At 38.0% G+C, this 17,570-nt stretch overlaps 1 protein-coding gene across 5 annotated transcripts in view; it reads right to left on the reverse strand.

Annotated features, from left to right (window-relative positions):
• The window catches only part of ZNF804A (zinc finger protein 804A), a 227,557-nt gene that overhangs the window by 32,738 nt on the left and 177,249 nt on the right, over positions 1–17,570 (reverse strand). For all 5 annotated transcript variants that reach the window (XM_065068964.1, XM_065068963.1, XM_065068962.1 and 2 more), the window contains exons 8-10: positions 15,550–15,645; positions 10,889–11,115; positions 6,994–7,134 (exon numbers count right to left, since the gene is read on the reverse strand). The gene's annotated coding sequence lies outside the window, so the exon portion shown is untranslated. The remainder of the gene's footprint in view (positions 1–6,993; positions 7,135–10,888; positions 11,116–15,549; positions 15,646–17,570) is intronic.

A 17,570-nucleotide genomic window follows, 5' to 3' on the forward strand; every position in this document is an offset into this window, starting at 1 on the left:
CTGGTATCTTTTTGCATTTTATCTGTGCATTCCACTGGAGCCAAAAATCAGCAGAGAAATAAATCATCAACACTTTTTGACTACATCTTCAGGCTCTGTCAGTTTGCTTGAAATATATTAGATCATCCTTATTGACAAGAAATAGTCTATCAAAAGACCTCTTAGCCCTCCTGTCATGTTTCCTTTCCCTCCTTTTGGTACAGCTAAGCTTAATTTTGTCTGCATTTTTCCAAAAAGCCTCACATATAAACTTCATTGTTCACACACTGAAGGCTACTCAGAATTGTGGATCATTACTTTGATATAACAAAACAAATGTTAAGTACGCCAGTCTTTGTCACCTTCTAGTAATATTATATTTTAACTGGTGTTTTATAGTATAAATATCATTGATTCAAATGAGAGATTAACTACTGGTGCACAAATAACAAGGGTTTGATGAAATACCAAGAAATACCCTCTTTATGCCCTGCTCTCCAGGCTGCAGGTTTTAATTTGCTAAAGATAAAATCGATCCTTCTCTGGCTGTCTGGGTAAGAAGCCCTGTGGAAATGTTCTTTATACCAGGTCAGGCTGATGGGGGCGGAGGGGCGAGTTATCCTCCAGCAACCAAACAACTAGAGCAGATATTCTTCTACTAGAGTAGAAGAAGGGGTTTGGGGACTTCCCTGTTTTACCACTAACCTTTGGTTTTGGTGGGCTGAATGTTAGTTAAATTAAAGAGAGTTTTGATGTAGGCTCTTAGCCAAGATGATTTTTAACTCTAGCTCTTAAAACAGATTGGTGTCCTTTCCTCTCAAATTAAAATTTGTATGAAATAAAAGTACTTGTGGCCAGAAAAAGTTAATATCTGGCTAGAACAAAGAATGCTGCTGTAAAACAAACAAACAAAACCAAACCAAACAAACAACAAAAAAAAGAAGTGTATTTTTCAGTGCATTATTGATAATCTGTTATTTCCTGACTGTTATACAGAAGTACCAAATACAATGGCTACTTTGATGATTAAAACATTTCTCTGGAATCTCAACCTTGCACAGGAGTATTTATTTGGGAAAAGTGACTGGTAATCCTCATGACAGGTTTATTATTCACATTTCAATCTTCTCACAGCAACATACCAGCCTTCCTAATTAACAAACGAGCAAGCTATTCAATTCCTCCAGTTTAAAACACAGATGTTACCAAGATCTGTTGGGAAACTTCCAAGCATGCTTTGTTCTGCCAGTTTTCCTAAGTTCTTTCCCTAATTTTAAAGGCATTCCAGTTTTCTCATTGTTTGGTGGTTTTTTTTATTGTTTGGTTGTTTTTTTGTTCTTGTTGTTTTGGTTTTTTTTATGCATGATCAAATGACTGTTCTCTGACCAGCTATATTTACATTTATTTATTTCATTCTCTTCAAAGAAACTAAAAAAACCCAACAGTTTTGGCTTTTTTTCTACCCATGTATGAACGGATATTCTTTATTTCTGATATATCTGATTTGTCATGAATTAAACTCTGGGGATACTTCCTGATGCTTCCCTCCCATCATTCACCTTACCATACAGTTAATACTGCAGAACATTCTAGCAGTTTCCAAAATTCATTAGAATCAGCTCTAGTATCTTCTAATGACAATACTGCTAATGCTGCTTATTATTCCAGCTATTCTCTTTGAATCGAATTCCACACACAGATGTGGTAAAGGAAACAATAACTTAGCTTTCATTAACATCAAGTGCAGCACATACATTCCTGCACACTCTCAGTAACCCACTCAGAGCTTCAATAGGGAGTTAGTAACTGTGTAATCTATAGCTGTTGAATCTGGTATCTGTTTGATCTTTTACAAGTGTTCCGTAGTCAAACCATACCTGCAGCATGTCTAAGAGATTCAACACAGACTGTTCATGCTCTGCATAGTCAAAATGTGTGCACATTAAGTCCAAAACATCCAACACATAGTGCAGCAGACGCAGGCTCAATTTCTGATTTATTTGACATTCACTGTACATTACACATCAAGGTATTTTTGATCGACAACTAATCAATCCTTGCAGCAGTTAAGTCACTTAGAGTCAGTATCCTTCAGATTTGTATCATTTCTATTAGAAAATACTTTATAGAGCAACAGTGGGAAATACTACATCATTTAGTATTTATGGCTTTATCTCCAAAAACCTTGCAATAAAATAAGATTATCTCTTTCAGAAAATCTAGCTACTGGAGAGAGATTTTTAGTGTAATTTACAAGGAAGTTGCACGTTTCTGAGAATCTTGTCCTAACAATTAAACTGTTAAAGATGCAAGCAGGGAAGTCACAAGAGGAATTTTGCAGCAAAAGCTAAGCATATAAATAATAAACATTTTGGCAGCTATAGAACATTAAAAAAGGAAAAAAAATCCCACACAACTTCTGAGGCTGGCTTGTCCCTGTCCTTTCATTAACAAGGGTGAAAAATATGCTACCGAATTGGAGAATTGTGTGATACATGACAGCCTCACAGCATGTGTTGGAATGAATGTGAGCAAGATAGTCTGGGCTCATTTGAAGGACAATTGACAAGGCTGCACACACAAGTAACTGATACACACTGACCACAAATAAAGCATGGTATATAAAGCATATTAGTTTCCTTGTAGCTGTACTAGCAGTTGTCACTTTGTGTGGATTTGGAAAGACAACCAGGAAGTGTATGTCAGACAGAAATGGCACTTTTGAAATTGAAGCAGTAGTAAACTTTGATATTTGTCACTGTCTTATTCATAAGCACGCAAGACAGATCAATTCTTATAAGTCTACCAAGCTATGAGTTGGGAACAATTAGTTTTCTGATGTTATTATTATGTAATATTATTATCAATTATTATGTAATATACCCTAGTACCACCGTACAATTAAATATCAACCTAGCCCAGGAAACCTTAAACAGTACATTAAAGCACAAGAGGCTCTGAAGTATATTTTCTCACACGGAACAGTATTTCTCAATTCCAAATTTTTTCTATTCTCAATGATCCTATGGCACACTACTTTCACCCATTTTTTCACAGAAACTCTGGAAATAACAATTTTTCCAGCAATATAGTGAAGATATAATATATGCAAAGTCTTGTGAGACCTTAATGTAGTTTGAGAAACTATATAGAGGAAAAAAAAATGTATCCTAGAAAAATCTGGTTTTACATTTGCTTATTAAAAAAAAAACAAACACAACACTTTACAGCTATTTAGTACATCTATTATATTAATGGCACTTGAAGTTAATGTTCCAAAAAATACATTTGTACTTTCCCCTAAAATTGGTTAGTATTGTTCCTGACATTTGCTGTGAGAAAAATTAATTTAAAAACATCAGAAAGCTACTGAAGTTCTTATTTAAACATCCAGTCTAAGATATTTGGACTTTGATAAAAAGGCATATGAATCTCACCCCAGTTCCCAGAAGCTAGACAAGGAGGACTATAGGTTGATGAAGAAAGTTTCAGTCACTTAAATACAAAGTTATGGAATCTCTGAAGGAAGAAGAGAGGCTATCTTCAAGAGGATACAAGCCTGTTCCACATGGGTGCAATGGATCCTGAGATCTAGCCATTATGACCTTAACTTGTGCATTTCTAGTTTATGGTACACGTACATAAACAGTTTTTCTTCTGGACTGAACAACACCTGTGATTGTCACATTTCCTGTTATTTTCTCTTTCCATCAATATCCTAACAGTAGAGAACAATTTTCCTTAAAGATCAGTTCAGTTGAAACATGTTTCCTTCACTTGAAAGACTATATTTCTTATTTTTTCTATTATTTAGCAGGCATATCCCTTCAAATATTTTTTTCCTAATATTCCAGTTTAATGCCTTGCAATGTTCAGTATATTTTCATCCATTTACTACATGATGTGCATCATTTCCATAGGACTACAATAATTCAGGAGGAGCAAAAAAAACCCCACACAACCCCAAAAACCCAAGCATAACCTTAAACCCCCTTAAAGCCCTTCTGAAATACCCTGAACTTTTGTACTATATGCAATAGACTTTACCTGGTATTAAGGAATGTCAATAAAGCAGGACAAATTAAAAACAAAATGGAAAATGGTAGTTTAAAACTTAAAGGCAGACAATTCTAATGCTTTGAGCTTCAAATAAGCTGTTTACATTTCCTGACCCTACAACCCTTGGTCTTCCACATACCAAAGTGCCTTATTGAAGCTGTTTCATTTATCATTCCTGTGTCCACATCTCTGACCTTATTCTCAACAGTCAGACACAAAACAGCAATCCTTGCCCCCTCTAAAATCATTAGAGGTTTGAATTTAATTATTGCTTGAATAGCTTATCAAGTGTCAAAGACTTCATTACTGTGGAGCACAGGCACTGAGGAGACAGCAAGCTACAGTCATATTACCAAGCCCAGTCCCAACTACTTGTTGTGAAAGGCTGAGCTACAAGCCCTGACTACTTCAGCTTGACATGAAATCTGTGTAACACCCAAGTTTGTCATTGGTTGAACATCTTTCACAGAATAAAATAACTGTGATTGTCTTGGTTGTGCTAGAGGCCTGAGAAACCATGGCTGTTTGTACTTGCTTCTACTATTATGAGTTTGAGAAGTGTATGTGGAACATGCTTTACCTCTAAGTTAATCCCTTCCAGAAACCAATGCTTCAATCCTTTCCACGCTCTGCCAGAAGTTTACTTTAGCAAGTCTAGACATAGCCTATACCATTTTTGAGCAGGAATGGTTGTGCCAGCCTTGGGACAGCAAAATGCCAGTTTGCTCATAGCTGAAAAGCCTTAAGCTGAATCAATATAATTTATTCAGACCAGTATAATTTATTCATTACTCAGAAATATGTGATTTTGTGAGTTTGCAAGCCAAAGGAACCCAGGGATGCAGTACATATTCAATTGCTGCCCTTCCTTTTGTGTTGCACGAGAGCAAGCCTATCTAAACTACTTGAGGGCACCTCTTAGTGCTTGTGAATAGGTTGGTAGGAGAGCATGAATGCATAGACGCAATTTGCTTAGAAAGTTAAACCAAAAACATCTTCCATGCAGTCTCTAGGAGAATTCTGTTGTCTTAATCATGGCATACAGAACAGACCACTAGAGAACTACTTGCCACTCTCACCTTTCCCAAACCCCACCAGCTTACAACTTTTCCCTTATGTGTTTTAACTTCTTCCTGACTGGTGACAGAGCGGATGCTGGTAAGCATGCATCTATCTATACAGAAGTTACAATGGCAATAAATATGGGCCATAGGTCTTTAACTATACTCAAAGTCTCCAAGACCTGGTATAAAGTAAGCCCTTAACCCCTTAACCTTATAAGCCAAGGTTTTAGAAACAAAGTGCCAACACCAGACCTATGGGTTTAGTATCAAAATACATAAAACACTTTGCAGCCGTCAGTTATCCTCAGGACATCATGATTGCACATATCTGCACAGGTGATGTATTTTTTTTCTTATAATGTACCTACATTTAATCTCTTTCACTAAAAATCTGTATAAGGAGATCACCTTGGGAACTACATCCATTGGCTACCCAATACTTCATTGCAAAGAAAGTTGAAGTTAACACTAGTCATCTATAGAAATTTTAGTAATGTTCTTAAACATCCCTGCAGATTTAACCAGTTTTATTCATTTCTGGACAGAACTGCTTTGTCGTATTAGTGACAGTTTGGGGAATAAACCTGGATGCAAGTTTAAATTTCATTTGGTTCTTTAAATACTAGTTGTAAATATAGATGTCATTACATTTTACATCATGGCGTAACAGGTAGATAAAATATATTAAAAAAGCTACATCTCAAAACCACAACAGAGCAACCAAAGGAACATCAATAAAGCTCCTCAGAAGTAGTTTTTTTCCATGTGGGATCTTTGTACCAACTTTGTTTATACAGTAAAACATTCAAGCACACTAATGCAAGCCAAACAACCAGGTAGGACAGTGGCTCTTTCTCTGAGGGAAAGCCAGCCTGGTTAGAAAGGAACTTTCTTCACAGGGCACAACAGTTACCTGTGATTTGAAGTGTAAACAGCCTTCAGCAGAAATAAGCATTTACCAGCTTTCAAGATTAACACAATTTCTGTATCTGCATTTTAGAGTTTATTTGCATGTGTGCATCTTCCTAGAATCCTATTGCTAGCCCTCTTTCTGAGCACCCCTTTGCCCCTGAATAACAGTTGAGGTGTACCTGTGGAGACCAAAATATTCATTCTCTTGTACAGGTGGCTGTAAGGCAAAACCTCACTGCAAGAAGCATTACTGCTGTCCTGCCACCTCCTAGAACATCCAGAGCTAACAACGAGCATCTAACACCATCCTGACACTCAGAGTTTTACAATAAACACAAGTCGTCATCTGGAAAATTTATGAGCAGTTTAGTTTCCAAGCAAAAAGCCACACAGTATTTGATAGCACAGTCTGTGCATTTAAAAGCTTTCACTGAAGACTCTGCTCCTCCTTAAGAAAAACCACGCATGTCCTACTCATTCAGAAATACAAGAATTGCAGCCTCCCAACATTTCATATTCAAACAGCACTCTGAAGAAAAAGCTCATATACTTTTCTACTGAATCAGATTCATTTCAGTGGGTGGGAATTGAACCTGCATATGCAAGGCTTAAAAGTGCTTCAGGAGGGGAAACATTGTGTAACATATCAGATCTTTTGATTTTTCCTACACAAACACAAATTATTTTGAAATACTAAGCCATTAAACCCCTTCCACAGTAATACATTACTTAAGCACACTTCGTTTGAATTCACTACAGGATTCCAAATAATTCATATTTCACCCAAGAAAGTGAGCTGTGTTACAGAACTTACTGAATTGCCACCAACCATTATCAAGTAAACATCCTGAATTCCAAGTGGAGATTTAGAGTCTAAGCACTTTGGTAGAGGCAACACATTTGTCTTGGTTAGTGCTCAGGAAAACCATGGTATATTAGGTCACCCCATTGCTCTGTTCTTAAAAATAGAGGCACTAACCTCACAGTTGGAGCTCCTAATCCAGGTGAGCAGCATGGTGATGACGACAACAACAAGACCCATCAAAAGTCCGGTGATCCTCAGCAAAGGCAGGGTTACAAGCCAGACCCAAAGTCAGTCCAGAAAATCCAAACAATAAGTCTGGAACAGGAATGGAAACAGATATACTTAAAACAATGCAGTCTAAGTCTGAGCCTTCAGGCTGAAGCATGAAGGAGCTCCTGGGCTCATGGGCAGCAGGTGTGGGTTGAGGACCAGGTGAAGCTGATCAGGGCAATAACTGCCTAGTGTTGCCCTAAGGGCAGGCAACAAATCACTCCTGGTTTTGTCTGGCTCCCTTTTGAACCTGCTGATTCTTTCCCTCTTCAGCCCCTGCATTTGTCCAGTGTAAAAAGGCCTGTGCATGGCTGGACAGACTACTGGTCTTGCCATATGTAGTTCTTTTCAAGGTGAGTTTGCTTTTTATAGCTCTGTGTGTTGTTTGCATTTGCTCTGTGCCAATTCAAGTGCAGAAGTAAATGCACAAGCACATACTGGGCTCATACTCCACTTGCACCTACACATAACTGCTTCTTAAATTGCCACTAATGTACAATGTCACCCTCCTACTGCATGCAGGGCAATCATCTGCAGCAATAATACTCAGGCAAGACTTTTGCACCATGTTTATGACTACAGTTCTGTTATTCATATCCATGAAAGCAAAAATTGATGAAAAATTCTAGAGCAAACATATTTCAATTCAGAATCCAGAGTGAGACCTGAATTTCACACCCACTCTCTAGAAAGTAACTTGTGTATCTAGGCAAACTGATGTCCCAAAATAACTTGAAAGTTCACTTTTCGAGACTCAATTACAACACTACTGTAGCATCTAATAAAAAGAGGTGTAGTAAAATACTCAGCTGTAGAAACCAGAGGGATAAAATACAATTATATTGCATGCAGTGAAACAAATAACATTTTGACTAATACAAAAGATCATATTTCTGTCACACATCTGGGAATTATTATTAAAGAAAGGTTTTAATATGCACATGTACATTCCCCTACAGAAAAATAAAAATTACCATAGAAAGAATTAAGCCATTATATTCCTTCTGCTCCACCTCAACTGTGTCTAAACAGGAAAAAACTTAATTTGTTCTTTGCCTTAAAAAATAATGAAGAGAGAAAGCAAGTTTTTACTCTGTTGAAAGAAAATAAGCTTTTACAAGGTTTCCTTTTAAGCAGACAGTATTTCAGAAGAGAGAAGGTATATCACTTCCTTTTGTTGTTATACATGAATATATTCTGCAGCCTGTCAAACATCTAAAGCACAAGCTAGATTTCTTAAAACCCTACAAGGTTTACTGATTTTGAAAATTCTTACAGATATTTTTTTCTGAAGAGATGAAGATTGTGAAAACACGCATCAGAGAAAATAGATCAGCCAGTTTTCCAAATGAAACAGTCACAAGCCATGCAAGTGAAAGGATGAAATAGTATCAAACTTCACTATGGCAATGTTGAAATTCCCATGGTCTTTAAACATGGAGAAATTGGAGACACCTTCCAGACCACACAGTTTGGCCTACCGCATGTGAATAATGGAAAATACCTCTAACAAAAATAGCCAAATCATATTATTGGTATTTTAAATTTGTGATGCATGTTTCTCAGTGTACATTTAGTTCCAGAATTACGTAATTTAAATATTCAGCTTTAATAACATGTCTGCACCTGCTCCAGTGAACTTCAGATCACATCTTCTGCTTACTAGGGAAGTCTAACAAGTGCTCTCTGTTCATTGACCGAAGGGTTTCCTTTGAGTGTGCGCATGACAGTGTGAGACAGATATCAATTAAATCAGATATGATTCTTGCCAAGCATTGACATGAGTTAGTGATAAAACTGACTTTAATTCCCTTAAAACTATATAAAGGATGCAATCCAATCATTTTAGTGAATCATTTTTATCTTCCCTGAAGAAAATATTATATTATCAAACATGTTATGCATTTATGTGATGACTTGATGCGTTTTAGAATGGACTCTATTCATCAGTAACATCTAACTTCCAAGGGTTTTTATATCCTATTGCACATACTGTAAGTACTGAAAACATTTCTAAAAGCTGCCTGTGTGCTGTACATCAAGCTACAGTCATGACTACTTAAATTGTTTTATTAAGCTGTCATGGTTTAACCAAAGCTAGCAATACAACCACGATAGCCACTCACTCTTCCCCTCCCCCCCGCAATAGGGGAGAGAATCGAAAGGGAAGGGAGAAACTTGGATTGAGATAAACACAGTTTAATAAAATAACAAAAGACTAATACACAACTAGTAAATATATAAATATGTAAATATATATATATAATAGAAATAGATTATAAAATCAAATATGCTCAATGCAATTCCTCACGAACTCTGTCCACAACGAGCAGCCAGCCCCAGGAAGCAGCACCCTGGTCCTGAACAGCTGATTGTGAAGAGATTAAAAAGTAAAAAGAGCAGAAAGGCCCAGAGTCCTCTGCAAAATGGCAAACGGCTGAACTAAGTGTCCCAAACCTAACCCCCCCAGCTCCAACAAAAAGAGCGAATAAAAAACGCTCGAGAGAGACTGGAAGATCCCAGCTCTCCTTAAATGTGCAGCATGACACTGATGGGACGGGATACTCTTTTGGTCAGCCTTCCTGGCTGCCTCACACCTGTGGGCAGAGCACTCAAAATGTCCTTGGCTCTCAGACCAGAGCAATTAAAAACATTGACTCTGTGCTGGGGTGTTATCTGCTTGTTCTCAAACTAAATCCAAATAATGTCTGTGCTAGCTATGAAAAAGAAAGGTTTCTAACTGCACAAGGAAAATTAACTCATTTTCAGTCAAACCAGCACATAAGCACACCACATACGTTAATTAAAAAACAAACAAACTGAAAAAAAGAGTTGCCAAATCAAATTTTTTTATATTTATGTGTTTTCCTGTGTGTACCCTTTGCACATTTGTTTATAGAAAATGTATGTCTGAAAACATTGTCTGTGTCATTTTTGGCCATAGCATGGCACATTGGCAACCAGTATGGTCTGCTACATGCTTAATTCGCTTATATATGGTGTCTTTGCATATTCCAAAGAAAAGTGCTACAGCAAAGATTCCTGTAACTAATCAGTGTTACCAAGACAGTGTGAAAGGCAAAACCACAAACCTCAAATCTTGCATTGTTGTTGTGCATTGTCATTAAGACATCAGACTAAAGCACTTACCTTGTGTTGGTTCTGAAGCAGCTATAATGCTTGGGATGATATTTCTGTCATCTGTTCATCAGTTAAGACAAACTAGCTGATTTTAAAAGTGCTCCTGCTCTATTTCCATAGAAACAGCAAACAATACATTTGATTCATTGCTGAAATTTTTGAGGGAGTACGTGGGTTAAATCATGACTTCAGAAGTGCGAATGAACAGTTTTAGGAAGACAGTCCAATAGCATTTTGGGCTATGCTTATTATGATATTTTATCACTAAAGCTGTGTAAGGAAGGCTTTTTGTTTGTTTTTTTTTTTTTCAACTATTGAATTAAAAATAGACTTCCTTGAGAGGACAAAGAGTTGAACTAGTGCGGCTTTCTTTACTCTGATGAAATAATACAAATTTTGTTCAGTTCAATCAGTGGGATGTTTAGCAAAGCTTCTGGCTCTCAGGCTCATGGAAGAAAAGCGGTGAAGGGCAGAAAGTGGATTTTAACCTTGCATTGAGCTCTACTTCCCCACTAGCCTGTACAGGATATCCCTGCGAATGGGTATCCTGCTTTGTTCACATCACATAAAAAGTCACGGAGGACAAGGGACTGAGACCAACTTTCCAGTACAATACCCAGCGCAATTCAAATGGCTTCTCTGATAACTTGCTCCATACCTTTCAGAGGGACTGAGGTGAGGCTAACTGGCTGGTAGTTCTCCAGATCCTCCTTCCTTCCTTTTTTGAAGGCAGATGTTATATTTGGGTTTTTTAGTCTTTGTGAAGCACCTGCAGTTGCCACAACCTTTCCAACACCGGAGAGCAGCTTTGCTGTGATGTTTCTGTCCTGCATCACCTTCAGATGCACCCCATCTCGTCTCCTGGGCTTATATAGGTGCAACTTACTGAAAGAGTAACAGTAGTGAATGATGTTGCCAATTCTGGATATTTTATAATGGGAAGCACATAAAGTGATTCTCACTGTCTGGAAACAGGTTGTCTTCTCAACCACAACCAGCTTCTGGAACTTTTCCAACAGGCCCAGAAATGGAATAGCATCTTTTTTTCTTTTTTTGTTATTTGTTAAATTGCAGCACTTAAAAAGTCTCATGATTTGGAAGAAATTTTTAAAGATGAAACCAAAAAAATTAAATAAACATGCACTTTGATGCAACATGCTGGGCATTATAGATTGCCAAGCTTTACCATATCCCACACAGATATTACCACCCACTGTGGTAATTTCTGGTTATGGAATCTCATTTCTGAGGTTCTGAATCATCAGGTAAATATGAGTCAGAAAACTATTGCTGTTTTAATAGACACAATCCACAAGAGGGTGGGGAGCAGAGGAGGAAACCTTTTATTGTTCCAAGTAACATCTTTCTTCATAACTACCGAGATTTATTTGGGGGAGAAAAAAAAAAAAAAAAAAAAAGAAAAGAAAATTGTTTTCTTTACTGAGTGAATTTATCAGCAATTTGTGTGTAGCTATGGCAACTTTCACAAAGTATGAAAAGGAAAAATGGATAAAGCAGAAATTTGCAGGGAGATTTGGAACAAACAAAACTGAAATTTTCCAAAATCAAATGCATTTGCATTTAAAAATGATCCCTCTCAACAGGAAATTAATGCTTCTCCAACGTCCTGATTTTTAGCCTACAGTCTGGTTTTATAACTGGAAGTCTGTCAAGGAAAAGTCAGTCTATTTTGTACAGCAAGAGAGAAAGAAGAGCTTCAATAAGATTTTTCAGTGCTTACAAAACCAGGCTTTAGCTGCAGATTTAATCCTATAATCACACACAGTATGCAGACAGAAAATGTTACAGTGTTTACTTGTAGTTGAACTGACTGAGAAAAGTGTTACTGTTAGGCACCTGCCTTATCTTAAGAAGCATTAAATCTACTGGTTGTGATTAAATCTATTTCAAAGTCTTTATCAAACACTGTGAAAATCAGCAAGATTGGTAACATGGCAATGTCACCATTTCTCTAGTCAAGGGTAAAAGGTTCTTGGAAATGGGAGAAGCAGAGAGTATTTACTTCAATGAGTAACCTCAGAAAACTTTGACACATTCTGCTGGACAAGCCTGGAATGAAGATGCCATTCCTACAGCACAATTCTTTTGAATACACTATCTAAAACTTGCATGGCTTTCAGCGCGCTCTGGCCGAAGTCCCAGAAGCTGCAGTCATTTCCAGGGCTTATGCTTTGAAACTACTGCCCTAAACAGGGGCTCAGTCTCACACCATGGTGGGTGCCAGCTAAGGGAGGAGGGAACACCTGCTCACCTGCTGACACATAGAGTGGGGACAGGGTGAACTCCTCCAGCACGGGTAGCTGATGGGATTGGAAAGAGGTGAAAGTCATCTTGTCACCAGCAGAGACACATGAGTGGCACTCAGTCACTATGGAAGACTTGATGGGTTCTTCATGTGCATCGTTATGTGTTGTAGCTGAGTCAGAGATACTTGGCGGTCCAACCTCCCCACCACCACCACTCGGTGTTCTCTCATGTTCCAACATCATGCAGTGTGCTGCACAGAGATTACTATTTTCTGCAGCTCATTATTCCCCATTTCCATGCTATACCAGCATAGCCGCTTCTAGGTATAGGTAGTTTGTTTGGGAGTTTCTGTTGGAAACCTATTATGTCTTTTATAACTCTGAAGCAATTTAAGCCAAAACATACATCAAAAAAGCCCAGCTTTTTGTCTTCCTGTTTGGGAGGCAGCGGTGGCATTATACAGTCACCAACATGTTCACGTTAAAAGTCAGGGATCTAGCAAAAGAAGGAAATTCTGAAAGCACATAAGGTAGATGTGTTTAAAAGCAAAAACAAAAAAAAGCCCACCACAAACTAACAGAGATAAAAATAGTTACATGTAAGATGTAACTAGGTTTGTCAGGGGAAAAGGTAAGGTAACAGACCTTTGACAGAAAGACTTAATGTGATATTTTTTTAAATAAGGAAGGATTGAGCAGGAACAGTATGTAAAATAGAACTAATTTGTCTGTAGTTTAAAAAAAAAACCAAAAAAAACAACAAACCAAAAATAAAGGCACTTCAAAAATGAAACACTGCATTTTGACAAAGAGAAAATTCATGTCTAATGTTACCATGTGTCAGGCTGGGGGCCTTTTAAAAGCATATTGCATCTGTCTTGCAATGAGTGTATGTCTTCAGAAATCTGTAATGTTAGACATTATCCTTAAAAGCCTAGGCTTTTTAGTGGATACTTCATATTTTCATTCCTTCCAGCAATTGTGTGCTTGTGGAAAATGAGCCAGAAGAATTAAATAAAATTTCCCTTCTTAATAGCAGCTCGAGCGGTAATTATTTCATTAACAGAGCCCTCCAGGGCTGCTGAAAACACGATGCTGGTTTCAGTTTACAAAGGCACGGCTGCTCCTCGCCCTGCCGTCTCCACTGCAATGGGGGCACTGTACCCCTCTGCTCCTCACAGATCACTCCCGAGAGCAACGCGCGGCGTTGTGCTGCGTGGGATTGATAGCAAAGCAGGCAGCGCAGCCCCCTGCGAAGCGAGAGCTGAGCTGTCATCATGGCTCATTGCCAAGCAGTTTAGTAATGGATAGTGCATCTCCGGCATCTCCCAGTATGGCACAGCGCATCAGCGTGCGTTAGATCTGCACTTCACAGGGCTTCAGAGGAATGGAGTTGTGAAGCAGATTGGTAAACTTCTTTTAAGCTAATCACAGAGTCTGGCTGTAATCTAATAGCACCCACGAGTAACCTTGCTGGATAATATTCTATGCTGTGGAATGCAAATGGAGTTGGTATCAAATAGCAAGGCCAGATGAGGAGATTTATCGATATCTTTCAAGAGACAGAGATATTGTCTGTGTTCACAAAGCACCATTTGTAGCATGCAGTCTTCATAGAAGATGTAGGGAACACACTGTTTTGAATCTGTGGGGATTTAATACTACATAAAATCATTCATCAACTGACTTCAATAGTAATAGCAGTAATGCAATGATTGCACTTCTGGCTAAAAGTGATACCTGCACTTTTGCTTCATTTAGGCATAATATTACTGGACTATTTTTTTTTTTCTGAAAAGCTCTTAAGAAAAACTGAAGAAGTTAATCAAGTTAAAAATCAGTATATTGAAAATCTAATGAAATAATAATCACCGGGTTTTTTTTTTTCTAAAGTGGAATAATTTTGATGTTAAATGTGGAACAAAAACATCCACATAATACGAATAAAAAAATTCCTTACAGCTGCATTGCCTTCTAGCTGTGCAGATCTCTCCACTTCTGTGCCACTGTTGATATTTTTTTTAAAGACTGCTGCATCCATATCCAATATTCATGTAATTAGGTCTTTTGACTGACTTCTCCTATCCTGGAATTGAATGAACAATTTTATGTCATAAATTCCAGCTGATTCAGTGGGTGGTGAAAAGGCAACGATTTTTTTCCTATTCATCTAGAAAGCTCAGGAGATGACTCTCCTGAAGATATTTGGATTGTCCAATGTTGTATTTTGAGTTCGAGGTACCCACTGCACTACATCTTGGCAGGTACAAGGTCCCCCAAAAGCTGTTTTATTTGCCTCTGTTCCTTTACTTTGACATGTGAGTAGCAACAAATGTCAGCAAACTGAGGATGTTTGTGATGCTATTGCAGTCATGCAGAATGAGGGCTCCTAATAAAAAATACAGTGCGTGTTGAGACATACAGTCTGCTCTTTTCAAGCTATTGCTTCTTGGCACCCATGAAGTCCTAGTGAACTACTCCAACCAACCCAGGAACGGGAATGAGCCATCCAAACAGATGGCTGCAACTGCAGGCAGCCAAGAGACCACATTTTCTTTTTTTTTTTTTCATGACATGTGAGTGTTGACAGCATTTCCAGACATAAATCCAAATGGCTGTCAGTTCTGAGCTTCTTGTCTAAAGGGGATATGTCAGCGTTAATCTACCTCTGAGACAGATTACCCTTCACAATAGAAAATCTTCCCCTTATTTATAATTGGTTTACTCTTAACACTTGCAGATCTCTCCTTTCCTGAGCTGTTATGTAGCGGGGTTTTGGATGCCTCTAGCTACAGTTCACCTCTGAGGTAGGTGGATCTCAAGAATGAAACGCTAATTTGTATATGATCTGGGGCTTTGATGTTTTGCCTAATACATAGGGTCAGTCACTAGCTAGTATACAGGCAGGGGTATTAAAAAAGTTTTTTGGCTTTATGCATGTTTACACACAAAATAAAATACAGACACATATACTTCTTCTGTGATTACAATGAATGATTTCACATTTGGTGTACCACTGTTACATACCATCAATGTTGTGTAAGGTACTTACGATCAGGAAGATTCTTCATTCTCAACCAGGTCACAATAGCATTGATACACTGGTTTTTCAAAGATGATGCTGATATGTGTAATAGGAGCACATGACCTGTCAAGATTTAGTGGTGAACTGTCAACATCAGCAAAGTAAGGCTTAAGGCATAACCAGTCTACATAGAACATGTGGAAGCTTTCCAACAACACTTAATTAAATAGAGTGGTGAACCAAGTTTTAAAAAGCTGATTTCAGCTAAATCCACATACCGATAGCTGCTCTGGCATCACCCAATACAAATAAAAGTATTAAGAAAATTAAAGGATGCATGGAGGGAATGGTAGCGGGCTATTCCTAGTCTACCTCAATACACAAATACAGCTGGAGGGTGTTTGCAATAAATCAGGGACAGAATGTTTCCATCAGCTTTACTTTGCACTTACCTTCTCTATTAGCTCACATCAGACTTTAAATAGCCTTTGTTTATGCATTACGTCCTGTGGTACAGTAAATTGCCACAGCCTTCAGCATCTCAGAGCTCAGATGAACCCCTGACAAGACATGGTCATTCCAGAGAAACAGTTCAGCATTAATTAGAGAAATGTGCATTAAAACTCTCAGTACAGTTAGTTCCACCAGATGAAATGAGCTTTCTTTGGATCGCAGGCCAATGGCAGCCCACAACAAAGCATGTTAAAAAGCTATCATAAGATCGATTAAATGAAGATAAAAATCTATACATTGCATTCTAATTTTCTTTTCAACAACGGACAGGTTGATTTGAGAAGGCCTAAAATGCTTTTATCCCTGTTGCCCACGTGGCTTCCTTCATCCACAGAAATACTTGACAGTTGTTACAGAGACAGAAGGTCAAAGCCTTCTAAAAATTCATGTTGCGTTTCTTCCTCAGCTCCGTTCCCTGTTAGTGAAGCCTTTCGTACCTTTTGGGGATGACTAAAGGCTGAGATACTTTAGCTTGAGGTACTATGAAGCATGGAGATGGTGCTTTGGTGTCTTCCTTCATTCCCAGGTAAGCTCATGCACACACAAATAATTCATGCACCTTCCTCTACTCAGGACTGAAGTTATCCCTCTGTTCATTTGCCATATTATCACAGTACTTAAAAAGCTTTATGACTGTATTTACAGAAAAGACAATCATTAATAATTGGCCTCCTGGGTTCTCCTTTGGAAAACACTTCTGTGGAGAACCCAGCAGATGTTTTGGCCTGTTTGAAGGACAAGGACTACATGCATTCATTTCCTCATCTCCAGGAGCCCACCTAAGAGCTGGGCTTCTGGCAGAAAAAGCCTTCACCTGCCCAGAGGCACCACATTTTGAAGTGCCATATTGGTTTCATAAGCTTGCCATGGACAATTATATTTTTTCCTGTGGATCCTGGAAGCTAAGCACATGGTCTGCAAATTCAACATGAAAAAAGAAGTATCTCACACATGTTATCAGCAGCTGCACATGAGGTACTCATTTGAAATTCTCCCATAATTGTAAAGGGCCCCTTGAGAAGAACAAATAAGCCCTGCCACGTTTCCTAATCTTGCTACACTAGTTACAAAGAGAAATGTTCACTCCTAATGATGACACAAAAGCTGCTGTAAGCTTTTCTCCTGCAACGCTGCTGCTTATATCAGCTATTATTCAGTTATTCCATCCAACAGCGGAGAATCATTTTTGTGCTTTTCATTCTTCCTCCCAGAGGGCAACAGATGTAATAACTTATTCCCTGTCTGGCACATTAAGGCTTGAAAAATTAATGCAGTGCTGCTGAGATTTCCACCAAAGCTTGGAATTTCAGTGAAAAAAATATTAAGTAATAAAAAGCTTATTTTAAGTTTGTTAATGTACTTGTCTGTTTTAATAGCTTCCTGAGGTTTCCACAAAATAAGAATTCCAGTGACTAATCTTTTAATTTGCTTCTAAACTATTACTCTGCGGTCTCATTGAGACCTCTCTCATTTCACAATTATGATATACCAACTAAAATTTAAACACTATTATCAGCTGTATTATATTAAAAAAT

The sequence above is a fragment of the Columba livia genome, chromosome 7, assembly GCF_036013475.1.
Source record: "Columba livia isolate bColLiv1 breed racing homer chromosome 7, bColLiv1.pat.W.v2, whole genome shotgun sequence".
NCBI classification, from domain to species: domain Eukaryota; kingdom Metazoa; phylum Chordata; class Aves; order Columbiformes; family Columbidae; genus Columba; species Columba livia.